The sequence below is a fragment of the Pteropus vampyrus genome, unplaced genomic scaffold (assembly GCF_000151845.1).
Source record: "Pteropus vampyrus isolate Shadow unplaced genomic scaffold, Pvam_2.0 Scaffold30, whole genome shotgun sequence".
In the NCBI taxonomy this organism is placed as follows: Eukaryota; Metazoa; Chordata; class Mammalia; order Chiroptera; family Pteropodidae; genus Pteropus; species Pteropus vampyrus.
This window is the reverse complement of record NW_011888811.1, coordinates 6,173,189-6,183,353: the sequence shown is the minus strand read 5'-3', so window position 1 is coordinate 6,183,353 and position 10,165 is coordinate 6,173,189.

The window sequence follows — 10,165 nt, the reverse complement described above, 5'->3', positions numbered from 1 at the left end:
TAATTTTATATGAGCCCTCAATAGATTTCTCAGTCTAGTTGACATTTGACACATCTTCCTGGGAAATGCCTAGAATTATTTAATTCAAAAAGGCAACTAGAGGGTAGTGGATTATATCAGCCTACGAATGAAAAATACCTATCACTCCTGTTAACACTCTCTCATTCCTCTTCCAAGGCACATGTTGCTAATTAATCACCATATTTATTTATGCCAAGACTGGAGGAGGCCTCATTATCCCACCAAAAACAAAAATTGGCATGTGGGATAAAACTTATTTGTCAACACACTGACATAGTGATGGAATGCTACCCTAGAAAAAAGCTGTAGATTTCACAACAAAGTTTGGAATGCTGGGGCCAAAATGTATTCCTCATTTTTTGCAGCTCCTTGGATCCTTTCTGTCTTCATGGACCAAATCAAACTCCATGTCCTTCCTGCAGTCTTTTTTTTTTTTAAGTAGCCAGAAGATTTATTGCCTGGACCTCATATGATTATATTCAATTTGGAGCATGATTATACAATGTCTTGAAGAACTGAGTTTTTTCTACTGTTCATTCATTCACTCATCATTCAACAAATATTTGCTATTTTTTAATGTACTATGCACTGAGCTAGGCGCCATGAATACAATATGAATATGACAGACAGACTCTACACTTAACAAAACTTCCTCTTTCACAGCAGATAAGCAACAATTGAAAAGTGTGATAAATGGATTACAGGAGCAAAGAGTAGAGGCATCTGGGATATAAAGTAAGTCCTCCTGGAGAAAATGTAAGTTGTATTCTACAGGGTAGTAGAAATTAGAGAAGTAAGAGGAATGGAGTTTCCAGGAAAACAGGGAATGAAGAGCAAATATCTAGAGGCAGATGAGAAACAACTGGGACATACTGTGAGAACAATGAGAAAAATGGGCTGGTGAACTAATGAAGAACAGAGAATTAAGCCTCATACGCAAAGTGACAGAATTTTAAGAGACGAGTTTGAAGATCTATGACGGGGGTCATTAATAAATGTCTTAAAAAGCAATAAACATCAACTATGGACAACTTTTTAGAAAATGAAGGAACTTATTGAATCAATTAAATCACATAACTGATGGAGAAGCTATGTAGCCAGATCAAAAGAAACATAGGAAGTAAGAGATTTCTAGGGAACTCAGCAGCAGAAATGCTTGGCATTTTCTTGAGAGCAGGGTCATTGCATTAACTCAGCTCCAACCGCCTTAGGTCTTTTCTGTCACTATACTCTAGATTCAATTCTTGGAAGAGCTTGATTAGTCTGGCTTGGGTTATGTAGTCACTCTTGGACACTGGGGCTGACATTTCCAACAGAACACACTATGAAATGGGAGGAGTAGTTTCCCCCAAAACAAATATGTATGGGGGTGCTATGTTGGTAAAAGGAACTATAAGGAATAAAGAGCAACAAACTCAAGAGATGCTTACTATATCTTGATGAGAAATTTGAATGCTAAACTGAGGACAATGGAGTCACACTGAACAGGTAATAAAGGAGAATGACATGAGCAGGTCTGTTCCCAGGGAAAAGCACAAGGAAGAATGAGTTAGGGGTGGACTATCCTGGAGCTGGCAGGAATACAGGTACGAGATGATGCATAGAGATTTGAACAAAGAAAGTAGCAGGAGTGACAGAGAAGAAAATTGGTTCAAGAGTTATTAATTCTATAGAATGAAAAAAAGCAAGGAAATGTCATATCTTTATCTATAGGGAATATTTATACTATATCATAGCAGTTAGCATACTTCCAGGAACAAAGCACAAGCTCACCAAATAACTTTATAACTAAATGCAGAACTCTCTGGCTTAGAATGTGTTTAGTAAATACTTACATTTATATATATTGTATACATTACAATATCTCAAATATTTCAACTTGTTCATTTTTCATATCATTTATAATAATTACTTTAATACTACAATCTTATAGTTTTTGGTTCCTAATTATGAGTAAATACACATTTGTTCACAGGGGAAATGCATTCATTTCATTTGAAAGAGTATTTTCATCTGAGAAGAAAAAGAAACATATAGAAAAATGTAGTGTTTCAAACTTGCAGGCACTGGTTAAAATGCAAGAAGGTAGAAAATCTTAGTAACTGGACATGTAAGAGTAATTGTGATAAATGACCTGAAACTTTAGGTTTGTTAATGATGGAGGTTTTTGCAAAGCTCAAACTTCAAGTTCTCTCTTTTCCACAACTGTAACAAACATAACAATGCTCTTTACCCATTTTTGAGAAAATAAAAACAATTTTCTCTGCACATGGAATTAGACAGCAATTAATTGCAAGATGTAGATGTTAAAAAGTTTTTATAGACCTTAAATTAATTAAATTTACTTGTTAAATTAGAATAATGACAGCCAAAATTTCAGGTAATTTCATGTTTCTGGAACAGAGAGAGATGGGCAAGGGAAAAAGAAAATCACCAAATTTCTAAAGCAAAATAAAAAAGAAAATATTCTAGAGAGAAGGTTGCTATGCATATTAATCCAAGTAGGGATTTGGGAGTTACTGATGAAAATCTATAGTCATCACATTATGCAACACTGTCACAAAAAAAGAAAAATGAGAAAGTAGAGCCAGGGCTCAAGAGAATTAAAATTGAAATATAAATTAAATGTAATCATGCCATGTATTACCGCCTCTGGTCCTACACAGCTCAAAAACTCGTTTTAGTATAAACACAGTGCAGTGCTGTTCCATCTGTAACAAGCTGACCTCAAAGGGTGTAAAATGATCTATTTTCATAACTGAAACTTAACTCTTGATTAAGGAAATATGATTATAAGGGCAGTTTGGGCGAGTGTTGTAATTCAAATGAACTCATCAAATTTGAAAGACAAAAACTGATCAATCTTCCAGTAAACCTGTCCTTTTCCTCTGTTTCTCATCTCCTTTCCACTTCTCTCTTGCTTTTTTTTTTTATTATTATTGAGACATAAGTGATATAATATTGTGCAGGTTTAAGGTATACAATAGTTGATTTGATACATTTATATATTGTAATATGACTACCACTGTAGTTAACACCTCTATTATGTCACATAATTATAATTTCTCCTTTGTGGTGAGAACATTTAAGTTCTAGTCTCAGCTACTTTGAAAGATATAATTCAATATTATCAACTAAAATCATTACAGTGTGCACTAAATCTCTAGTAGAACTTATTCATCTTGTTGCAAGTTATTACCCTTCCATCAACATCTCCTCAATTTCTCCACTCTTCGGCCCCAGATAACCATCATTTTACTCTCTGCTCTCAGTCAATGTACTGCATATTGCAGTTAAAAAAATCTTAAAATCTAAGAAAAAGAAGATGTCAGCATAAATATTAGAAGACATGAAACTATTATCTTCAAAATGCTTTAAATATACCAATACCCCGTGAAAAGATGCTCAACATCACTCATCAGGGAAATGCAAGTCAAAACCACAAAGAGATATCACCTCATGCCTATCTTTAAAACTATTACCAAAAAGACAAAAAATAATGTTGCAAGGATGTGGAGAAAAGGGAACCATCGTACACTGTTGGTAGGAATGTAAAATGGTATATCCACAACGGAAAAGATCATGGAAATTCCTCAAAAACTTAAAACAGAATTAACATATAATCCAGCAATTCTACTTCTGGGTATTTACTAGGATTTAGAAAAACATACTAATACACTATAACCAAATTTGCAAAAATTAAAACATCTGAGGATACCAACCGTGCACAATGATGTGGAGAATCATGAACTCTCACATGGAACTTGTGGGATTATTAACTAATACAACAGCTGTAGGAAATAACTGGTAGATTTTGGATGTGCTCTCCCCAGTAAGCTATGTCCTGCAGTCCCCAATCTTTTTGGCACCAGGAATTTTTCTATGAGAATCTAATGCCTGATGATCTGATGTGGAGCTGAGGCAGAGATGCTAGCACCGGGGAGCTGCTGCAAATACAGATGAAGCTTCACTCGCTCGCCTGCCGCTCACCTCTTGCTGTGTGGCCCAGTTCCTAACAAGCCACAGACCTGTACTGGTCTGCAGCCCGGGAGTAGGGGACCCCTGAATCACATGCATTCAGATAGCCTGGTTTAAATCCTTCTCACTCAATTATCGTCAACTCTTGACTTGATTATCAGGATAATGAGTAGGTTAGTTCACAAAAATGTTATGAACATTAAATCGGGTAATATATGTAATATATGTAAAGTCTTAGAACAATACCTGGTGACAGAGGGAATTTTAATTCTTTCGATATTTATTTATTTTTTTCTTTGAAATACACTTGAAGCAAATTGCATAATGTTAAATCTTGTAAAGCATACGTTGAGTCGTGGGTATTTATATTTTTCATTTGAATGGTTTAATTATATAATAAAGTTTTACCTTAAAAATCATAATTCATGATATCGTGTCTTTATAAAAAGTAAGAAAACAAAGGGTAGGCATATAAACTTTACAACTTTTCTTACATTGGAACTAATTCCTTTACTCATTGGCTGGCCACAGCAGCACTTATGTTCATAGTTCTATCTCTAAAATAATGAGATTTAATTTCAGCAGAAGTGTCAAGTATACTTCACATTTACAGACTGTCCTTACATACATGTATATGTATCCTTGTAGTTTTATTAGATTTGAATAGTAAGATTAAATTTAATTATTAAATACTAACATAAAATGTTTAGTTCTTTCAACATATTTAACATCAACTTCTTTTACTAGGATTTTGTCTTTATTACTTTTTGTGGACTTTCTTGTTTTGTTTAATTTCTCTATAGTTTAACCAGATTTAAAAATGGAGAGCTTAGACTCAAGCATCTGGAGATAAATTGCTTCTTTTATATGACTTTAAGCATTGATTTTGCTCATTATTCATAGTATCATCAAGTTGCCATATATTTTCATTCTTATTCTAGTGCTCCAGATTCCATTATTGGTTACAATGGTTTGAAAAATGTTTTATCATTATATCATAAATCATATCTGATGCATTTTCCAGAAATCAATGAACAAAATCATGTAATTTCAACATTTTCCTTAAAGGTAAATTGAGTTGTCAGACTGAATGATCTAGGAATTAATGGTACAAAACTGAAAACTGTTCTTTGGGAAAGAAAGGGGGTAGGGTGGGGGGAGGGAGGAAAGGAGAGAAGAGTGGGGAGGAGAAAATAAAACTAATAAAATATTTGTTCTGAAAAAAAAAAAAAGGTTTTTCCTAGTGTAGTCTCTTCTAGCTCAGACTCTTTCAAGAAGCTGAGGTGTAGAGCATTTAAATCCATTGCTAAAATGGGCAATGGAGGCAACAAAAATAAGAACAAATATTTGTTAAATAGATTTAAAATAAAAATGTTGATATTTTCTAAAATACCAACTTGGCTTAAATGCTTTTTAGTTATTAGGAAATTTTTTTTAAGTATTTAAGTATAATTACAGGGATCTTTTTGCTTGGGGGTGGAATTAAGAGGGGATATTTATCATTTTTGAGCTGTATGTTCTAATATAACATATATTACTTGTGGAAAATTTTATTGTTAAAAATGTATCTGAATATCTCAGAAAAGCACAAAGCTTAGAATAAGAATTAGATTTTATTGTCAAGGCACACTCACCATCTAGGATCATTCCAGACCCTGAAACTAGCCAATTGTTGAAGTGAACAAAACAGTATATTATAAATAATCCGATTTTGAAAGATACATATTTAACTTATTTTACCGAGCAGCAAAAACATATAATCAATCACAATTGTACAAGAAAATGGTTATGAATGTGGGTTTTTGTAATTTGCACTTCTGGGTACAAGCTTTCCTAGCTGTGTGATCTAGGGCATATTATTCTTCTTCTCTGTGCTTTAACTTCCTCATATTCTAAAGGGAGATATTAAAAATTCCTGGCCCCATAGGTTTAGTGTGAGAATATATTAATATATGTAAAGTACGTAGTGTTACTGAATGTTTGCCTCCTCCCAAAATTTATAATTTGAAGCCCTAACTCCCAATCTGATGGCATTTGGAGATGGGGCCTTTGGGAGGTAATTAGGTTTAGATGATGTCATAAGAGCAAGGCCCCTGAATGAGATTAGTGTTTTTACAAAGGAAAGACCAGAGCTCTCTCACTACCATGTGAGGACACAGGGAGAATGCTGCCATTTGGAAGTAAGAAAGGCGGCCTTCATCAAGAACCCTACTATGCTAGCACCCTGATCTTAGACTCGCCAGATTCCAGAACTTTGAAAAATAAATGTCCGTTGTTTAAGTCATCCTGTATTTTTTATAGTAGCCTAAACAGACTAAGACAAATAGAAAGCTAGTACATATTAAATAGTTACTAAATGTTAGTTTATATTATCTAGTGTTTAATTTATTAATGAGTATACAGTATACACTCAAATTACTGATTTAGGCACATTTTAAAATGTTAAAGGAGAAGGAAACACAGAAATTTAAAACTAAAAATCAATCTGGAACCTATTATAACTACCCGCCACTTCATTTTACAATTATGGTCCCACATTTCACAGGTACACAAATCATCAATTTCTAGGACCATGATGGAATCTAGGGCTTCTTATTCCAGAGTTAGCACTCTTCCCACGAATCGTCTCTTATTTATCTTTAGATATCTTTTCTAATGGATCATAGAGCATAACACACTTCTAAGAATGTAGTTGAGAATGATAAGAAAATATAATTTATATGGGCATCATTTCTACAGATATAAAATACTTTAAGTAATTGCTAAGATTTATCGTTAGTTATTTATCATTTGTAAAAGAATTTTAGCTTCCTCCATTCTGGCTAGCCAATCACTTAGTGATGATACTTGGGGACTTCTGGGAAAATATGGTAGATGTGACACTGAGTTATCAGCATTGCTCCCTCCCCACGCCCCAACTAAAACATCAGGAAACACTTGATGTAGGCACACATCTAAAATGACAAAATGAATAGGAGAAAAATAGCTATTGACTAGAGGTGGCAACAAAATGCTAGAAGACAGAAAATATGGTCTAGTAACTGACATACCCAAGCGGAGAAAGTTGAACATGTATGCACATAATTTTTCTCAACAAGAAGCAATTCAGTATGCACAAAGCCATAAAAGTTTCATGAATGGAGATACCAGATACTGATGATTGTAGGACTTGATGAATGTATCTCAAAAATACAACTGCTAGAAAACTATTTACATAGTTTTAGGCTCCCACAGATCTCATCACCCACATACATGCACTTGCAGCCAGAAGTCACCTCTCCAAGCAGATAGCAGACAAGGGTATCCCTCTCTGTATGAAACAAACCTGGTAACCTCCACCCTAAAGCACCAAGAAACAGGTGTAACATCCTAACAACAGTGGTTTGGGGATTTGAGAAGTCCTAATAAATGACAACTCTCTTTCCTTATCTGAGTTTGGAACCATCTGATACATAGACATGCCTCATACACACGAAAATAAAAATATAAGCTTGATACACGAAAATAAAAATATAAGCTTGATGAGCATACACTATTTGGTAAGATGTGCCCTTAGATCAGAACAAAAATAAGCTTGATAATTCCTCTCCTGAGAATTACACTGACTTTACCTACACTGTCAAAATAAGAACTGTGAAATTCTAGGCTTCCCCTGTAGACTTCTCCATTGTAAAATTTAAGGCACAGAGAATCTGAGGTTGCATGGGTCAGGTTGGCTCCAGAAAGACAAGGAGTGGCTCTTGAGCGATCTGCTTACCTCTGATGTGCTCACTAGTAAGACCATAGGCTTAGTGAGTCGGGAGAGAAGCCAAAAAATTCTCCCTCTTTCTAGAGAAATCCACCTGACAATAACATAAGTCACACAGAAGTAAAAATACCAAATCTTGAGATACTCCTAGCCTTTTTCTTTCTGCTCATTTCTCAAAAACTGGGCATAATGGCATGGAAGGGCACCCTCAACCCCCACTGCCAGCCCACCCCAAGGAGCAGAATGGAAACCTTTCTCTAGAGAAATTCAAGTGCTTCAGTGAAAATATCTAGAGACACTAAGATTTATTTTTCTGTAGAATTCTTAACACATCACCATTTATTTATTTTTATATTTTGTTTTCTGTGTTTTTCTTTTATTTTTGACACTGAGAACCAACTGAGTGCCTCAGGCAGAAACCCATTCCATTTAGGCATTTATTGTTTATTTCTGCTCGGTTGTCTTTCTCCTGCCATAGATGTTTGTTGGTCTGCTAGCTTTTCACCATTGCCATGCCCTCTTCAGTTATTTCTCACCCACAATATCACGATAGCCTCCTTAACTGACACCCAGCCTCCAGAATGGTCCATTTCTAGGGACATTACACACACTAGCTACTGATTCTTTCAAAGTCTGAATGTGCCTCGGCAATTGTGACGTATTGACTGTCATTTACAGAACACCCAGAAGGATTCTCTAGGTCTATGTATCATTTGCCTCTGCTTGTTTGCTTGCTTTCTTGCATCATCTATTTTCCTTAATTCAAAATACATGTTCATTACAAAAAATATGGAAAGCCAGATTATCAAAAGGAAAAAAAATTAAATTATCTATGTTAGAATCACTCTTAGATCAAGGTGAATCATTCTGAACACTTTGGTGTGCATTTTTCCAGTAGAGCCATTTTTGATTGCCTTTCTACTTATACTAACTTGGTCATAGGACATGTTTACTATAAAGACATTTTTTTTTATTTATTACAGTGACATTAATGAAATCCAGTAAGTTTCAAGTGTACGATTCAACAATAAGTCAACTGTTCCTGTTGACAAGCATGCTTAAACTATTCTATTCAAAATACTGATCAAAGATTTACATTTGCTAAATTGGGTTATCATAAAATTCCTTTTGATAAAAATTTGTCAACATTGGTATAATTTGGTTAAAATGTCCCCTGATAGAGAGTTAAAGGTTTCTAGGTCAAAAGAGCTGGACAGAATGGTGGAGGCAAAAGTTCATATACCACTTGTTCCTCACTCACACTGAACTGAAAGTATCATGCTGTTCATTTCAGTTGGTCTGTGATTTTAATTAAAATTATAAATAGTTAAAAACCATTTAATAGAATTATACAGCTAATATATTTTATCTCCAATCTTACTTATTTTTGATCGAGAAAATTATGGATAAAGATGATATGGTGTATGTGTGCGTGTATATATATATATACACACGCACGCACACACGTGAATACATACCCACACAGCAGAATATTATGCAACAAGAAAGAAGAATGAAATCTTGCCATTTAAGACAATATGAATGGATCTAGAGGGAATTATGCTAAGTGAAATAAGTCAGGCAGAGAAAGAAAAATACCATATGGCATCACTTACATGTGGAATCTAAAAAAAAACAACAAAACAAACAAAAACAGACTCACAGAAAGAGATCAAAGAGATGGTTATCGAAAAGGGAGAGGGTGCAATGATACGTGAAAATGAGAAAGGGGATATAGTCAATAACACTGTGACAAGTCTGGAAGGTGACAGATGATTGGCAGAATTAGTGGGGTGATCACACTGTAAGGTATAAAAATTTCAAATCACTAAATTGTACAACTGAAACTAACATATCTGATATAAGACTGTATACCAACTATATTTAAAACAACTATTTTTAAGTAAAATAAAATACTGACATATTTTGCATCTTAAAATAATTTGTTATAAACTGAAACTCCACCATACTCCTGATATATTTCTTCCACTTGTAACTATTCAAGTCTCTGGACAGACCTGACCTCAGGCCTAGCTCTGCCATGCAGTAATTACTGTTAAGATAATTTTTCAGTTACCTAATCCTTATAGCCCAAAGTTTCCTCAATGTAAAATTGGAGGATAAATGTACCATATCCTTTATGTTGTATGGACCAAGAAGATTATTCATAAAGTTACACAGGACTCTGCTTAGTATGTGGTACAAGTATAGTAAATGTTGAGTTATTTTTATAGTCATTATCATTAAAAAAATTAAGATTAATTGCTAAACCCATATGATGGTCTGCTTTTGGAGTGGCTTTGAACCATGAACTGTAAGAGTAAAACAGCTAAGGGGTTAGGAATAACTATAAAGCTTAAAGTAAAAGTCACATTTTACAAAAGACACAAAATTCCCATGCAAATATTATTTGTATAA